This window comes from Eptesicus fuscus, chromosome 4, assembly GCF_027574615.1.
Source record: "Eptesicus fuscus isolate TK198812 chromosome 4, DD_ASM_mEF_20220401, whole genome shotgun sequence".
Taxonomy (NCBI): domain Eukaryota; kingdom Metazoa; phylum Chordata; class Mammalia; order Chiroptera; family Vespertilionidae; genus Eptesicus; species Eptesicus fuscus.
In genome coordinates this window covers 87,565,152-87,584,208 of record NC_072476.1, presented here as the reverse complement: position 1 = coordinate 87,584,208, position 19,057 = coordinate 87,565,152, and the positions used below count along the sequence as shown (strand labels likewise).

At 42.5% G+C, this 19,057-nt stretch overlaps 1 long non-coding RNA gene across 1 annotated transcript; it reads left to right on the top strand.

The window, feature by feature from the left end:
• Positions 1-4,190: 4,190 nt before the first annotated feature.
• LOC129148739 (uncharacterized) lies at positions 4,191-17,567 on the top strand. The gene is made up of 3 exons (XR_008555707.1): positions 4,191-4,242; positions 8,916-9,080; positions 16,757-17,567. It is a non-coding gene; the product is annotated as an uncharacterized LOC129148739 (long non-coding RNA).
• The last annotated feature ends 1,490 nt before the right edge of the window (positions 17,568-19,057 follow it).

Sequence of the window (19,057 nt, the reverse complement as noted above, 5' to 3'; positions counted from 1 at the left end):
AGCGGCTTTTGCATATAAATGGCCTGTTCTGTGCCAGCTTAACCAAAATAACTGCAGCTCCAGTCAGACTGCTCCAAAACTGCCCAAGCAAAGGAGGAGAAAACTAGCCCTTGCTGTAGCTCCTGCTGGGGGACACACAGTACACAAGGGTACACCAAGAGTGTCCACCTCAAGTAACTGGGAGGCTGACCCGTTGAACCAATAGGACACCTAGTACACAAAACTATCCTACCAACTTAGGGAAGCAGAGAATATGAGAAGGCAAGGAAACAGATCACAAACCAAAGAAATGGAGGAGAACAAGCGACTGGACATAGAGTTCAAAACCATGGTTATAAGGTTTTTCAAGAATTTCATGGAAAAGGCCGATAAATTCAATGAGGGCCAACTAGAAATTAAACATACACTGACTGAGATAAAAAATATTATACAGAGACCCAAAAGCAGACTAGAGGATTGCAAGAATCAACTCAAAGATTTGGAATACAAAGAGGCCAAGGACACTCTTCCAGAGAAGCATGAAGAGAAGAGAATTCAGAAAGTTGAAGATAGTGTAAGAAGCCTCTGGGACAACTTCAAGCGAACCAACATCAGAATTATGGGGGTACCAGAAGAAGAGAGAGAGCAAGATGCTGAAAACCTATTTGAAGAAATAATGAACGAAAACTTCCCCCACCTGATGAAAGAAATAGACTTACAAGTCCAGGAAGCACACAGAACCCCAAACAAAAGGAATCCAAAGAGGACCACACCAAGACACATCATAATTAAAATGCCAAGAGCAAAAGACAAAGAGAGAATCTTACAAGCAGCAAGAGAAAAACAGTTAGTTACCTACAAGGGAGCTCCCATACGATTATCGGCTAATTTCTCAACAGAAACCATGCAGGCCAGACGGGAGTGGCAAGAAATATTCAAAGTGATGAATAGCAGGAACCTACAACCAAGACTACTCTACCCAGCAAAGTTATCATTCAGAATTGAAGGGCAGATAAAGAGCTTCACAGATAAGAAAAAGCTAAAGGAGTTCATCACCACCAAACCAGCATTATATGAAATGCTGAAAGGTATTCTTTAAAAAGAGGAAAAAGAAGAAGAAAGATAAAAATTATGAACAACAAATACATATCAACAAGTGAATCTAAAAGTCAAGTGAATTAAAAATCTGAGGAACAGAATAATCTGGTGAACTTAATAGAATCAGGCATAGAATGGGAGTGGATTGATAATTCTCAGGGGGAAAGGGGTGTCTGTGTGGGGAGTATGGGAAGAGACTGGACAAAAATCATACACCTATGGATAAGGACAGTGGGGGGGGAGGTAAAGGAAGGGGGGGTAGGAACTGGGTGGTGGGGAGATATGTGGGGAAAAAGGAGAAACAATTGTAATCTGAACAATAAAGATTCATTAAAAAAAAAAAAAGAGTAACAGAAAACATCTGACAGTGGCTGTATTTGTTTCCCAGGGTTGCATGTGATAAGTGACTGCAGACTGGGGGCTTTAAAACAACAGAAGTCTAGTCTCTCATAGTTGAGGAGGCCAAAGGTCCAAGATCAGGGTGTCACCAGAGTCACCCTCCCTCTGAAGGCTCTAGGGGAGAATCTTTCCTGCCTCCTCTGGCTTCAGGTGGCTCCTGATGTCCCTTGACTTGTAGCTGCATTTGCCTCTGTCTCCACATGGCCTTCTCTCCACAAGACTCCTTGTGTTCTCTCCTCTTCTTATAAGGTCACCAGTCATTGGATTTAGGGCCCACCCTAAATCCAGGATGATTTCATCTCAAGATCCTTAACCAATTACCCTTGCAAAGACCTTATTCCCAAATACTCTAAGGTCATATTCTGAGGTTCTAGGTAGACATGAATGGGGAGGGAGGGAGCACTATTCAACCCACTACAGGGGATTATACCGAGCAGAGTTCTTTTCTACCAAAATAAGAAATCAAGAGATAGAGGGCTCTTGCCGTGGTGAAGAAGCACTCCAGAATGTCTTAGCTGACCCACTGTGACTCCCCTGGCTTGGCACCATGGCTGTCCCAGCCCTAGCCATATGCCCACAGTCAAGGATGGAAGGGGAGAGGTGGGTTGTCTGCTGTGTGTGACCATTTTTATCAGAAAAGCAAAAATTTCCAAGAGACTCTCACACTGGATTTCTCCTTATATCACATTGACTATAACTGGTTATAAACCACCCCTACCTGCAAGAGAGGCTGGGATACTGGTACACAGAATGATTGTGAATGACTTGGGGTAGGGAAACTATTTTCTGTTAAGGGCCATTTGGATATTTACAACCTCATTCACAGGCCATACAAAATTATCAACTTAAAAATTAGTCTGCTATATTTGGTCAAACAGTTAATTAACTCACCCCTAATGCCTTGGCAGGGTCAGACCAAATGATTTTGCAGGCCTTCTATGGCCCAAAGACAGGACATTCCCCACCCCTGGCTTAGACCAATCACGAGACGTGCCTGTGCTGGGCATATCGCCATGTTGGAAAAGACTGGGGTCGTTAGCCAAAAGCAGATGGCGGGTTTGTGTAAGCCAATGTCTGCCACCCCCAATCTCTTCTGAATTTGGTCCCTACAAGTCTGCTTGCAGGAGCCTTTTTTGACAAAGTCCAGTTTCAGGTCAGCATTGACAAAGTTGACTCCACCAAAATAATGTGCCTTGTGCTTTCTTGTCAGGGTAGCAGATAGTTCCTTCTCCCACATGACTCCAGAGCAGGGCTTCTCAAGGGCTGATTTTGTCTCCCAGGGGGCATTTGGCAATGTCTAAATGATTGGCACATCTTGGGGTAGCTTTTGAGCGCCTGCTGTGTGTCAGGAGCATAGACAACCAACATAATCTCTGTCCCAAGGGCTCTCAGTGTAGAGAACACAGGGGTATGCATGGTGTGCGGGTGATTCGGGAGATAAAGTGGAAAGGAGCCTGGAAGAAGTGTTGCCCAGAGATGTTAAGCCAACAGAAGGAGGTAGAAGGCAGGCAGATGAAGGATGTTCCCGAGGAGGCATGGTGAGAGAAACAGTCCTGAGACAGAAATGCCCAGCATTTCTGTGGCCAGGCCCTGTGGGTGGCCACAGAAATCTAATATGAGGGTTACACTGTAAACCAAAGCCAGGCATGGAGAGACCATGTGTCATGTTATAGCAGTTGGAGGCCATATTCGAAGTCATTATTAAAAGATTTATACCAGGAGATTTCCTCTGCCTTAGCAGGTGGAATTGTGATGCACACGGTTGAAGGTAGGGACAGAGGTTGGGAGGATGTGGCCTGTTGAGAGAAGTAGAAAGTCAGTCATGGGTAGAGTATTAGGTTTAGAAAGAATTATTTAGGTGAAGGTCAATTAAGGTAAGTAGCCTAAAAGTTCAGTGAACATGGTATAGTCAGAGTTTATTTCCTACTTCCATCCCAGTCCAGTGTGGGTCTGTGATGGGACCTGGGTGTGAGGAAGGAGGGTCCCGGTCCATGCAGTCATGCAGGGATGCAGGCTCTTCTGTTTAGGAGTTCTGCCATTCCCTAGGGCCTGCCTGGCAGTCCTCTTGGTTCTCTGCAGAAGGCCAGCAGGAGAAGGAAGAAATAGGATGGAAGACCCTGCAGGAAGCTTAGAGGCCAGGCCTGGGGGTGGCCAACGCGGACCTTCGGCCCACATCCTGGTTGTCAGAACTCAGACTCATGGCCCCACCCCCATACGAGGGAGTCTAGCAAGCATAGTTGAGCTGAGCGCTCAGAACAGAAAGGAAATGGGTCCGGCTAACATAACACTGACTCTGCCACAAAATGTTTCAGAGGTAAAATCATCAGGGCCCCATAATTGATTCCACGTGGAGGAATGGGAGAGGGAGAGTCGGAAAGCATCCAGGTTTCCACCGAGGAGTTTGGGGCAGGGCGCCCTGGATGGTGAACACGGGAGCTACTGCCTTAGTAAGGACAGTAGGTCTATTTTGAAAGCACCACAGAGCACTTCGCATTGACTGCCTGTTATACTGTGCAACCTGTATATAGGAGAAATGCTTTCATTATATATATATATATATATATATATATATATATATATTTATATTTCAGAGGCTTACTCTGCCATAGCAGATAGAATTGTGATGAACATGGTTGAAGGTAGGGATTTTATATAAATGGATATAATCACAGGCCAGGACAAGAGGTGAAAAACTGGAGGATCTGAGCCAGTCAATCAAGATGGAATTTATATTCTCGGACAGATTACCAGCAGGCTATGTGAAAGGTAACTAACTGGGCAGGGAAGAATGGAGACAGTAAGCCGGTTTGGGGAAGAGACACGGTGTGGGTACCTGGGTGATGGGGGTTGAGGGGGCCAATAGGCAGATTCAGCATGGAGTTTGAAGGTAGAATCATCAGGATCGACTGCAGAGTGAGGCAAAGAGAAGAACAAGGGGTCCATCTCTGATTAGTGGCCAGCGTGTGCTGCGGGGAGTAAGAAGCATCCCTTTTGGGAACATTAGGTTTGAGACATCCCTTGACGTCCTGGAGAGATGTCCAGGAGGCAATTGGACACACAAGTCCTACGTTTAGAAGAGACGTTGGTCTGGAAAGGCGTGTCTGGGAGTGAACACTTCCTTGCTGGCCTGCAATCGGCAGCTCTGGGTGAGCCCGCCCAGTGGGTGGGGAGTGGGGGGGGGGGGTGCGGGTTACAAGAGCAGAGGAGCAGGGTGCGTGGGACTAGGACCAGGAGACTTGTCAAGTGTCTTTGTGAATTAGCTGTGTGGCAATATAAGCCTGTTTAAATTTCTGAGTAGGTTTAAGATGTGTGTTGTCATTTTTCAAGGCCCTGTTCAATAAAATATTTGGGTAATTACTGCACTTGGGAAACTGGCTCAAATTCACCGAGGCCTAAAAATAGCGAGTTTACAGACCTGTGGATTCTTTTCTCATGACAGTGAAGCCTCGAAATCCCAGCCAGGCAGCTGGGAGGGGCAGGCCCCCCTTAGAGGCGCCGACAGAGGCTGGACACAGAGACTCGCTGGCAGAGACCTTTCCAGTGAATTCTGTGCAGCCAGTAAACCAGATGTAGGCGATGGCTGGACTCTCCCTAGTCCACCAGTCGACTATTTGTTGAGAAAAGGTGCTCATCATAATGCTGCCTTCCTTCTGAATTTGAGCCATGAAGGGTCAATGGCTGCAGGTCCCCAACTCAAAGGGCAGCCACAGCAGAAATGAGCTGGGGCTTGGAAAAGCACGGGCCAGGGCGCCCCTGAAAACACGTATGTGACTTGTGGCCGAAGGAGTCCATTTCTAAGTTTTGCTTTAGTAAATGATGCTACAGTACTTCCCAACAGGACACAGTAGTTGTGAAAAAGGCGTGGCTTTCACTACCAGCAAGCAACATAATCTACAAGTACCAACATTTAAGAAAAAAACGTAGGAGAGGTTGTTCTTCATTGCTATTGCCCATTTATTTACTTCCTCGAAGGGGAGGAGTGTTGAATTTCAGCGATGAAGTGCCTCAGAGCAGCTCAGAGAATATGGTCATTCCATGGAGTTTGAGGTCCTGACTCCTGATCAGACTGGAGTTTTCTGTTCAAAGGGGTTGGGCTGGTGAACAAATCCCTTGCACAAAGGGTCTAAGGAGGTCTGCTCCTGCCTGGGGACTATCCTCGCCTGGCCTCACATAGACGCTTTGAAGGAGGAGGATGCCTTGAGGTGTGATGGAAGGAGTCTCAGTGTCACCCGGATGGAAGTCAGACACCTACCTAGGTCCTACTCCCATGAGCAAAAGGCAGATCCCTCAGAGCAGGTGCTAAATGCTCTGGGTAAAGAAAATCTCAATGTGACAGACAACGTGCACACGGGATGGAATGTGAGCCATCTCAGAGGGATGTGAAGTTCGTGTTTCCACCAGTCGTCCTGAGGTCAGAGTTTCTAAGGGACAGAAGCAGCAGAGAAGCTGTGCCATTGGCACACACTGTTATTTGAATGGTGCCAATATCCTGGTTTTCACTGTAGGTGTACACACTTATGTTCCTGTATAAGCAAACCCCCATGGGAGTTAGGGAGAGTGCCAGCCCTGTCTACTCCGTATGACAGAGCTCAGCAAGGCCTGGCTGAGAGCTGTGTCCCATACACAGTGTCAGCTGGATAAAAGGTCTGACATTTGAGATCTTCCCTGCTGGACCTCAGCCTCCAGACCAGCCTTCCTTCCAACCACTTACGGTTTGCTGATGCCTCAGGCCTCAGAACTCTTTGCTCAGCGAGCCACGGGCTTTCCTGTCTCTCACGTTTGGTTCAGGGTGCACCAGTTTTCTGGAAGATTCTCTCAGTAGGGTCTTTGCCTCTCCCAGTGCAGCCCAAACCTTCCAGGAAGAGGTCCAATGTAAACCTTTATAAAGCTTTCTTGGCCACATCAACCTAACGTGATAGGATTGGGAGGTAGTCGTAGTATATGCAGAGACTGAAACTCTGCCTCTGAACAGGAGGGCAGGGACAGACCAAAGAAAGAGGATGGCCACTTCACTCTGGGAAGTGATGGGCATTATTAAAGGAAACTTACACAGTGGAACCTCGTTTTTCAAATCTCTCCCATCTCGAACAATTCGCTTCTCAACCTGGCAACCCTTTCATGCTGATACCTGTATGATCAGTCACACATTTCTCAGGTGACAAACAAAGGAGATAATGCACAAATATGAGTCCATTTACCACTGTTAAAAATCTCAGGATATTATGCTGTGAATATTTTTGTGGGTTTTTGCCTTTATTGCTGCTTATAATTATTGTTAAATTTTCATTTTTACTGTATATTTCCTTTCCTTTTTGTTAAATTTTCATTTACATTTCATGTCCTTTTTGTTTTTAAAGTATTTATTTATAGATTAAACAGCATAATAGATATGTATTGTATATAAGAAAGGTTAAAATAGGGAATCTGGAATTTGGGGTTCTGGAATGAATTCAATTTACATTATTTCTAATGGGAAAAAAATGATTTGGTTTTCAAACAGCCTTCCAGAATGAATTAAGTTTGAGAAATGAGGTTCCACTGTATATGAGGCACGTCTTGGATGGCTGCAAGATAAAATAGTTTCCCAAAACTGCTTGGCAGGTACTAGAGAATTATATAAGGGAAAGGGACGGTCACAGGTACTAACTAGTACATGAATGCTACCAGCTACAGAAATTACATGCTTGCCCAGGTCAAGACAACAACCTGTCACAGAAACCAGCACATAGCAGGAGGCGGGCATGGGTGCTGATTTATGTCAGAATGAACATCAGTTACCATCAGTCTTTAAGGGTGGCTGTGAAAAGCAATCTTCATTTTTGCCTGTGTCTAGTTCATGGGACAGACAGTGGTCATCTCATAGAACAGTCCTTCCTCCACACGTAGAGATTTACAATCGTTGTGAAAATTACCATACTGATTTGGACAATAAATGAGTAATGGGCTGCTCTCATTGCCTGGATTTAGGTAACTCTTGCTCTACCTAAAATTTCATTCATTTACTCAGTGTCCCAGTTGGACTCCAGGCTGTGTCATAGCAGGAGTCCTGCAGGCAGGAGGCGCTCAATACCAGTGGGTGCGACCTGTATTTGCCTGCCCGCCTCTCTGCGCCTTTGTAATTCACAGGGCGGGGCTAGGGTGGTCCTGGAGCTGCAACAGGCAATCCCGAATCAAAGGGGAAGAAACATGCCTAATAGCAATTGGGTATAGATCTTTTAGAAGAACTACGAAGTCCCAAACTAACATGAGACAGGCACGATTCACCTCCAAGTGTTCCGGACCAGCAAAAGGAGGAGTCTGAGGACAGGCATGCATTTGAGTCTAAGGATTTAAGGAGTAACCACTGCATTCCAAGAGTGTGAGGCTCTGAGCCAGTACCTTCCCGATGACCTCAACTTAGGGAACTGGAGAAAGAGCAAGAGACAGAGGTTTTTCACACTAGCTTGAAAATGTAGCACGTAAGTAAAAATTAAAAGATCGAAATGAGTCAATTATTAAAGTAGTATTCATGAACTCAACACACTGCTGACATATAAGGAAAGTGTCGTTTAGAGTCAAAGAAGATATTTAATTTATTTTGTCTTCATCTGTGGCTCAATCAAATAATATTTCTAAAATCATTTCCATTTCTTTTTAAATAGAATATGTGCTTTTTAATTGGAACACTATATTTTATCATTCAGTAAGAGAGAATGATCTTGTTTTTTATTTATTTATTTAAATATATTTTATTGATTTTTTACAGAGAGGAAGGGAGAGAGAGAGAGAGAGAGTTAGAAACATCGATGAGAGAGAAATATCAATCAGCTGCCTCCTGCACACCCCCTACTAGGGGATGTGCCCGCAACCAAGGTACATGCCCTTTGACCGGAATCGAACCTGGGACCCTTGAGTCTGAAGGCCAATGCTCTATCCACTGAGCCAAACCGGTTAGGGCTTGTTTTTTATTTTTTGTTTTTCCCAAAAGAAGCTGTCTCTTTTCCAGACAATGCACTTAGCATATTTTAAAGACACAGGTCAAGACACATAGCTGTGGGAGGTGGGATGGGAGAAACATTCACTTTGTTCTTTTGCTACAAATTTCTAAGAATGAGTTTGTGAAATAGACGTGTCATAGAACATATATGCATAAATGGTGTAGTTATGTTATTAGTTAATAATGGCTTGACTAGTGACACACACAAATTCATTTCATGTCTTAACAATAAAATGGCAAAGAAAAATCATGAGTGTGTTTCTCACATTATTTCAGGGTGAGACAGAAAATTCTGTTTCAAAAGCATCATCCTATTTGCAAAATGCCTAAAATGAACCAAGCATGCTGTGGAGGCAAAGGCATTTCCAGAATTCAAAACATTAAAAGAGCCGTGAACCATCATTGCCAACACTGATACATTCTCCTATATAATAAAAGGCTAATATGCAAATTGTCCCCACAGGCAGGAGTTTGACCGACTGGGAGTTAGACGTGCACTGGCCACCAGGGGGTGGTATGGAACACGACAGGCATTGGCGATGTGGTGCTGGCAGTGGGTGGCAGTGGAGGCACTGCCGGCCCCCATGGGCCCCGAGGAGAGTGGGACCGTGGCAGGATGGTGGAGCAGGTGAGCGGGTGGTGCCAGGCCAAGGTGGGTGTGAGCGGGGACCCCGATCACCCCACTGATCACCCCACAGATCAGCCCTGATCATCAGCCAGGCCTAGGGACCCTACCCATGCATGAATTTCATGCACCGGGCCTCTAGTTATTTATAATCTGCTAGTTAAAGTTTCAAATGCTAGACAAGTTTAAATTCAAATTGTGGCCACTCAGGACCCAGTCTTTTCCTGTCATATAAGTTCATGGGGAAATAATTTATGGTAAATATAAACCCAACACTAGAAAAATATATTTTACTTTTGTGAGTTTTTATGAGAGAATTATTTGAAGGAAAAACATGTATACTGTTTTCACCTGGCAGATAATGAAACATAAAATAATGGTTTAATATACTATTTTAAGAATAATGAACAAAAGTGAAGAGAACTACTCATAGACTACTTTTTCTTATTGCGAGTCATGCTTAGAATTTTCTCACCGATTTCTGAATATTAATTTTGCATTCTGCTACTTTGCCAAATTAATTTATTAATTTTTTTATGTATAGTATCATGTCATCTGCAAATGATACTTGTATGCCTTTTATTTCTTCTTCTTGTTTGACTGCTGTGGCTATACTTCCAGTACTATGTTGAATAAGAGTGGTTAAAAAGGCATCTCTGTCTTGTTCCTGATCTTAAGGGGAACATTTTTACTTTTTGTCCTGTGGTTATGATGTTGGCTGTGGGTTTGTCATATATGGCCTTTATTATGTTGAGGTGTGACCCCTCTATTTCCACTTTGCTGAGAGTTTTTATTATAAATGGGTGCTGGATTTCATCCAATGCCTTTTCTGCATCCATTGATATGATCATGTGATTTTTATCTTTCATTTTGTTTATGTGATGTATAACATTTATTGGTTTGTGAATATTGTACCGATCTTGCAAGTCCAGAACAAATCCCATTTGATCATGGTGTATGATGTTTTTAATGTATTGCTGGATCTTGTTTGTTAATATTTTGTTGAAGATTTTAACATCATCAGGGATATTTGCCTATAATTTTCTTTCTTTGTAATGTCTTTAATTGCTTTTGGAATTAGGATAATGCTGGGATCATAAAATGAGCTTGGGCATCTTCCCTCCTCTTGAATTTTTTAAAAATAGTTTGGGAAGGATATGTGTTAGTTCTTCTTTGAATGTTTGGTAAAATTTGCCTGTGAAGCCTGTTCAGGACTTTTTTTTTTTTTGGGGGGGGGGGTGTTATTAGTGCTTCAATTTCATTAGTTGTAATCAGTCTATTCAGAGTTTTTGCTTCTTCCTAATTCAGTTTTGGAAGATTGTATGTTTCTAAGAATTTATCCATCTCGCACAGGTTGTCCAATTTGTTGGCATATAGTTGTTCTTAGTGTTTTCTTACTATCTTTTGTATTTCTGGGGTGTCAGTTGTTTACTTCTCTTTTATTTCTGATTTTACTTATTTGGGTACTCTCTCTTTGTTTCTTGATGAGTCTAGTTAGAGGTCCATCAATCTTGTTTATCTCTTGATTTTATTGATCTTTTGTATTTTTTTTTTAGTCTCTATGTCATTTATTACTGCTCTGGTTTTTATTTTCTTTCTTCTACTTATACTGTGCTTCATTTGTTATTCTTTTTTTTAGCTCTTTTAGGTGTAGGGTTAGCTGTGCTAGATTTACACAATGAAATACCACTCTACCATAAAAATAAAGGAAGCCATGTCCTTTGCAACAGCATGGATGGACCTGGGATTATTATACTAAGTGAAATAAGCCAAGATGTAAATATAGGAAAAATAAAATGATGCAAATATTTGATTAATACGTAAGTCATGAAAAGAGAAAAAAGGAAAATAAGGCCGGTGAGGTAAAATAAAAAGCAAGTAATAAGATGGTAGATATAAATACAACTATGTCAGTAACTATATTAAATATAAATGGTCTAAATATTCCATGAAAAAGATTAAGACTGCCAGTCAAATTTTTAAAAATCCAAATATGTGCTGCTTACAAGAGACAGCTTTTAGCTATCAGGACACAGGAAGTTTGAATGTGAAGGGATAGAAAAAGGTATGCTGGGAAAACCAAATTTGTTTGTTAGATAAGCTTCATTCAGGCATAAATTATAGTGCTACTGACTATGGATTCAATATTAATTGATCAACAATATATATTAAATAGATGTCTTTAATAAATAATTACTTAACAATGAATCAAAGCTATGTATTGATTGGTTGGTAAAAATGTTATGACCAGAAGCTCTTCATTTCATTTAGGAGCAATGTTTCAGTATTTGATAATTTGGTGTTTGTGGCAGCTTTATAGAATATCACTAATGTGAATAACAAGAGCTGACTGTATATAATGTCATAGAAATATGATGTGTATCATGTCATAGATGGTGTCATAACCCTTCCACAGCACCCCTGTTCACCTGAATTCCCAGCCTCAACTTTTGGATAATAAGGTGAAAAGATTCACACATTTACCCTTTTATCTCTTTTATTTGTCTTGATTATTGGTAGGCTTAGGCACATGTCTAATACTTGTTTTTGTTTTGTTTAGTTTAATTTGTATAACCTACAAGTGTCCCAAGACCCAAATTAAGGACATCTATTGTTTGGCCTGTGTAGCACTTTTGATATTTTTGAATTAGTTGCTCACATTTAAAAACCCAAAGATTTCATATAAAATTTTGAAAGGATCAGGCATATAATTCTTCCTCACAACTCCTTGTGACCAACCTTTCAATCTTTGGCCTTATAAATCTCTGAGCATCCACACAAATCAGTGGCTGACACCTATAACTGAGGGTAGATCTGTCCTTCTTGTCATTCTTGTCTATACAAAATGACAAGCAAATGAACTGCCTAAAATTCTGCCTTTTGAGAAGATCTCCCTCCAGCATGGTTTTCCTGGGATTTTCCTGACTGGGTTGACATGCTGCACCTGTCCACTTCTAGTTGGTTCCTCCATGATGTGCAGCACCAAGTATAAAGCAGGCATGAGGGCTTTTCCTTCCCAGTCAACTACACAGAAAGAACTCCATAAGGAAAAGGTTACAATGCACAGAGACAGGTGTCAGTCTGAAACACATGCTTATGCAATTTATTTGTGTGTCCTATACCCGCTGGAGGCCAATTACATAGATGCAACACCCACCAGGTGATGAGCTCGCTTGATCAGACAACTTGATCAGTATTTTTCAGGGTCAAGTAACAAGTAAGAAACTTTTATTCAAAATGGAGAATATTATTCTGCAGAAGAGAGGTCTTTGCTTTAAAAACCTCTGGCTCTGTCCTGTGATTTTATTGTTGGGACTTGCCGGAGATACCCCTCGCTTAAAGTATCATTTGATCTGCTCTATCATAAGGCTCAAGTGACAGTGCAATTGCATTGCAACCTGGACTTGATACAGAATCTTCTCTTGCTCTGGTACCTTTCAGGTTATTCAGTAAATGGGTTGAAGAAGCACAGTACAATGTGATATATGTTGCCTCCAAAATTCAGAAGGCCCCCTAGGTGTGAAGCATCTCTTTAGTTGTGGGTGGAATAATGTACAGCAACTTTTCTTTATCCTGGAAAAGAATATTCTGACATGCTTCAGACCACTACATGCCTAGGAATTTTATTCAGGTTTTGATACCGTGAATTGTCCTTGCATTTATCTCTTGCCCTCTGGCTGTCATGGATCTTAGTAAGGCATCTATTATGGACTGAGTTGTGTTTGTCTTCGTACCCCAGTTCTTAGTATATTGAAGATCTAACCCACAATATGACTGTATTTGGAGATAGGGCCTTTAAAGGGGTCATTAAGGGTAAATAAGGTCATCAGATGGGGCCCAAATCCTATAGGACTGGTGTCCTTATAAGAAGAGAAGGGGATATTAGAACTCTCTACATGCATGCACAAACAGAAGATTGTATGAGGACACAGAGAGAAGGCAGCCAACTTTAAACCAGTGAGAGAGGTCTTGCTAAAAACCAACCCTGCTGGCATTTTAAACTTGGACGTCTAGCCTCCATAACCGTGAGAAAGTAAATTTATGTTATTTAACCCACTTAATGTGGTATTTTGTTATGGCAGCCCAAGCTAAGATAGCACCTAAGGTACTTGTTACCTACTAATCATATTCAATCTGAATAATTCCAAGAATGTAGAGAGTCAGTGTAATATTTCATAGGGTATCAAATAATCAACTTCTCCACAGACTGGATTATGGCAGAGAAAGAAGGTGGATGTAACTCTGAGGCAAGATTGTAAAGGTATATTGTTGGCTCTGCCAAGTGAGAACAAATTTCTTTGGGTACTAACAAGTTAGAAAAACAAAGGGAAAGGAAGGAAGGAAGGAAGGAAGGAAGGAAGGAAAGAAGGAAGGAAGGAAGGAAGGAAGAAGAGGTGCATTTGTGAGATTTGAGAAGGAAGGAAGGAAGGAAGGAAGGAAGGAAGGAAGGAAGGAAGGAAGGAAGGAAGGAAGGAAGGACGGGAGGGAGGGAGGGAGGGAGGGAGGGAGGGAGGGAGGGAGGGAGGGAGGGAGGGAGGGAGGGAGGGAGGAAGGAAGAAAGGAAGGAAGGAAAGAAGGAAGAAGAGGTGCATTTGTGAGATTAATAGCTATATATCAAATGCCAGGAGCTGTGTTGATATTTTCCAGTAAAGGTACCATATCTGGAAGAACAGCTGCTATTGAAGTCACTGTGTAACTAAATTTATGGTGTCCATAGTTCCATTACCTTTTGAGATGACTCAAGAAGTAAGTTAAATAAAAATGTAATGCTCTTTCAACTTACAAAAAAAGAGTAATCTGATCAAAACTTACTGCAAAAATATTATATGATCACCACCCCTCCCTGTATCTTTCAAGTCTTTGGCAATCATACTGATCTCTGCAGTCCACCCAGAGACATGGTATTTTGTTTGTTTGTGTCCTAGAACAGTGGTCGGCAAACTCATTAGTCAACAGAGCCAAATATCAACAGTACAACGATTGAAATTACTTTTGAGAGCCGAAAACCGACTTCTGCGCATGGGCCACGAAGTTTCAATCGCACTGTACGTGCACACCCGCATGTGGTATTTTGTGGAAGAGCCACACTCAAGGGGCCAAAGAGCTGCATGTGGCTCGCGAGTTGCAGTTTGCCTACCACTGTCCTAGAAGAAAGGAAGAGTCTGAGGGACTTCCACTTGTTGCCTTCTATCGTCCAAGCACCAGGGACCCAATGTGCAGAGTGCAGAGCACTCTAGTGTGTATTCCAATCACTACTTTCAGGCACTGGAAAAATGACAACAAAACGGGTCCACTGCCAACAGGACCCACTGTGGGATTTGGATTACAACCCATTTATTATTTGACCAACATAAGTCTTCACTCTGGTGAAACACAGTGATTAACATCAATTCAGAGTCAGTGTCTAGTGACCCACAAAAATTGGAGAGTTTCCCTTTCTCCACGGCACTTCCATCCTACTAAATGGATTCTGGCCATTTTAGGGAAGGCTTAGAGGGTGATTTACAGAATATACATGTAGCAAAATCTCAGGGTTTCCAGCTGTGCAATATTTGCTTAGTGATGGCAGGGCCTTGGACTCTAGCTCCATTAACACAGGGATCATGTTGCTTGGCTCACCCTCATATTCCCAGAACCAAGCATAGTGCCTGACACAAAAGGGAGCACATGAGTAGTTTCTGAATGAATGAACCTGGGAAGAGTGTGGGAAAGGAACACACTCGGCTCTGGGCCCAGCTCACACACAGGTTTGGAAACAAAGACCATCAAGACTGGTCATAGCCCTGGCCGGTTTGGCTCAGTGGATAGAGCGTCAGCCTGCGGACTGAAGGGTCCCAGGTTCGATTTCAGTCAAGGGCACATGCCCAGGGTTGCGGGCTCGATCCCCAATGGAGGGCGTGCAAGAGGAAGCTAATCAATGATTCTCTCTCATCATTGATGTTTCTGTCTCTCCCTCTCCCTTCTTCTCTGAAATCAATAAAAATAAATTTTTTTAAAAAAGGCTGGTCATAAAGAGTGCCCAGTACACAAGGGTGCATCTGTATTCCTGGAGCTCTCCATTGGTGACAACTCAATGGGACCAGATCCTAGGTATCCAGAATTCTGAATCTCAGCCACTTTCAACTTCTTTTTTTTTTTTTTAAATATGTATTTTATTGATTTTTTACAGAGAGGAAGAGAGAGGGATAGAGAGTTAGAAACATCGATCAGTTGCCTCTTGCACAACCCGTACTGGGGATATGCCAGCAACCAAGGTACATGCCCTTGACCGGAATCGAACCTGGGACCTTTCAGTCCACAGTCCGACGCTCTATCCACTGAGCTAAACCAGTTTCGGCAACTTTCAACTTCTTTTGGCAAAGACAGCCTCTTTCCCCCTACTTGCCTCACAGGTCTCCACCTCCAGGTTTACCCAAGTCTTAGTTCCAAGGATGAATCTTGACTGAATACAAAAAGGATTAAAGAAGCACCAGATCATTCTCTGAGAATGAATATCAAGTCACCTTTGACATCCATCTGATTCTGGACTCATGCCCCATACAAGTGCATGGGCATCGGGTGCCTTAGAATCTGAAGCCTTGACTCTCTAGGTCAGTGATGGTGAACCTATGATATGCGTGTCAGCACTGACACGCGTAGCCATTTCTGATGACACGCGGCCGCTGAGGAGGCCGCATGCCGAGGATGAAACATTTGCTGTTCCTGAGGATGAAACATTTGCGAAATAATGTTTTTTCCTCAAAGTGACACACTACCGGAGTTATGCTCAGTTTTTTGGCGAAGTTTGACACACCAAGCTCAAAAGGTTGCCCATCACTGCTCTAGGTTGTAGTTTGCTGGCTAAGATCCCACTTGCCTCTCCTTCTGCCCCACTTATCTTGCCAGGCCCCTCCCACCTCTTGCCAGAGGCCCTTTTGGATACTTCCTTAGGTATTTGATCTGATACCATGCTTCGCAACATATTTTTAAATTTTCTTTTATTTTGTAATAGGTGTAGATAAACACAGAAAAGATACAAAATAGTACAGAGTTCCCATATGCCCTTCCTGCAATTATCAAACCAGGAAATTAACAATGATAGAGCACACATCACTAAGCCATGATCTTGTTGAAATTTCATTGTTTTTTCCATGAATGTGCTTTTATTATCCCAGGATCCCACCTCTTATTTAGTTGTGTTGTCTCTTTAGCCTTCTTCAGTCTATCACAGTTCCTCAGTCTTTCCTTATCTTTCGTGACTCTGACATATTTGAAGAATACCAGTTAGGTATTTCAGAAAGTCTCTCAATTTGTGTCATGTGAAGTATTTTTAAAGGTTATATTGCATCATATTACATATAACTTACAATTCCTATTTCCATATCACTCACAGAATAATTTATCTTAAACTTCCCATCTGGACAAGTGGACTCTTGATCATTTGATCTTGCTGTCATTTCATTCTCTTTATGGCTTTTAGAATCACCCCGATCTGCAGCCATCCCGAACCCACTCTAATAAATATGCTCCAGCATCTTCATCCTCACTACACCTAAAATCCATTTTTCCTTCCCCCTTATCCAGGTGAACTCCTAGTATTATTCAAGACACTATTATTCAGGCAAGTGATGTTAGAAGCTACAAAACCCCCACATCTTAGTGGCTGAACATAATAACAGTTCATTTCTCATTCACTCAAGGTCTCATGTGGATGTTCCTGGTTGGGTGGTTCCCTTGGAAGCTCTCCTCCAAGTGGTGGAAACATCTCGTGGCACTGCCATCCTCAACAAATAGCCTCTAAGATCACCATGGGACGGAAGAAAAAGAAGTTTGTATCTATGTCACATGCTAATATATGTTCACATCATTTTAGCCCATATTACATTGGTCAAGACTAATCATATGGTCACAGCCATATGCAAGAGGTTAGGGAAATGTAGTTTCCTGGATCCCAGGTAGAAAATGAAGCAGTTCAATAAAGTTATGGCATTTCTATGCCATTGGCCACCCTCCAGTGACCAAATTGCTTTATATTTCTCCCCACATAATACAATTTGCTCACCCTCTTCCCAAGAGAGAGAACTCAGTCACCTATCCAGCTGTAGTAGGCAACTCAGAGCCCAGGATCTCTGCATGGTTCAGGCCTCCCCCTGAGAACAGCAGCAGTTCTTTTTGGTCTGACCTTCTGTGATCTGAGAGATAAGATCTGCCACCCCACTTTCCTGATCTCCAAAATACAGCGGTGGACCAGGACAGGAGAACCTCTGATAGAACCGCATGGAACTCTTCCATTTGGAGAATTATTCTATTAATTCTGGGAAGAAAGTCACATATGGGGACCTTTGTACATGGGGACCCACTGTCTGGGAAAAGGAGGAAGGAATGTTTTCTTAAAGGTTACGGAGTAGCTTCTTGTGGAGAATGTCTGACTTTTGCAGGGTGTTCTACATCGTCTTTCAATCTCTAATAACTACAATATAACGTCTTCTGATAATTTCACCCTACCTTATAGTAATGGACAATTTCACCCTACCTTATAGTAATGGACATGCTAAGCTGGTTGGTTTCTAATATGTGGGATAAACTGTTTATTCATATGCCCCTGTCAATAGCAGCAGGGGCCTTGTTCCTTAGAATGACTGACAGTCTTTATGCCCCAGAAACATCACAGGATCCAAACCAAAAGAGACCTTCTCATAGCCATGCCACCAGACTGCAATGATATCCACCTGTGGAGCCCTGCTGAATGTATTGCTTCAATCATTTTTTTTTTTTTTTGCTTCAATCATTTTTGTTATGCTGGTAATGGTAGGCTCCCACAATGTAGAAGTGACCTGGCTGGCTTTGTAGCATGGAAACAACCCTGAATGCCAGTTACAGGTCTGTACATGGAGTAAATCAAGAGCTGAGTCAGAAGGCAGAGAATTGGGTTTAGCCAAAACCGGTTTGGCTCAGTGGATAGAGCATCGGCCTGCGGACTCAAGGGTCCCAGGTTCGATTCCGGTCAAGGGCATGTACCTTGGTTGCGGGCACATCCCCAGTAGGGGGTGTGCAAGAGGCAGCTGATCAATGTTTCTCTCTCATCGATGTTTCTAACTTTCTATCCCTCTCTCTTCCTCTCTGTAAAAAATCAATAAAATATATTTTTTAAAAAATCAATGAGAATTGGGTTTAATTTTCTCCTGTTTATTTTTGCAGTGTGGTTGCTTGCTGCCATTTTCAATGTCTTCCTCTTTTTAGATCCTGCATTCCCTGCATTCCATCCCCACAAACTGCTTTCAAGATACAAGCAAAGGCAGTCCATCAGGATGAGACTTTTCACCTAAAACTAATCTCATAGATATGAGATTATAGAAATACCAGTGGGGGATGTTAGGGGCAGAAACAGAATATTGGGAACTAGCTATAATTATAAGAAATATTCATCATGCTCTGCTAATCATAATTGTTCTGTTCTGATTAGAGAAAACACATTCTAACCTGACTGGGAGTTGTATGCTCTGAGACATGGGAGCTAACAGCAGAATGCAACCCACCCTCCTTTCCGAAGAACTGCCTACCATTATAGAAAGATTTACAACCTCATGGCTGAAACAATCTAGTCCTGGAGCCACCTGCCCTTTGCTACCCCCAGCCCTATTGCCTGTAATCAGGTCCCAGAGGAGCCAGAAGTCACAGCCTGCATTATATAAAGATATAACCATTATGCCTTTCCTCCTTTTCCCATGCCTGTAATTCTTACTCTCCCATGTAATCTTTGCCCTTCTACTCAATATAAGCAGCTGCCTTATGGGGAGGGGAGAGAAAATTTCATTGGATGACCTGCTGCTCTCCTATACTGTTGCATTTTTGGATTAACCGCTCATATTTGATTTAACCTTGTTTCTGCTTAACTGGCTCAAGTAGCACAGACCCCTTGGTTGTCTGGTTACAGTACCTCCCACATTGCATTAAAAATTATTTTTTTGACTTGTCAGGTAACGAATGCCTCAAGGTTAGGA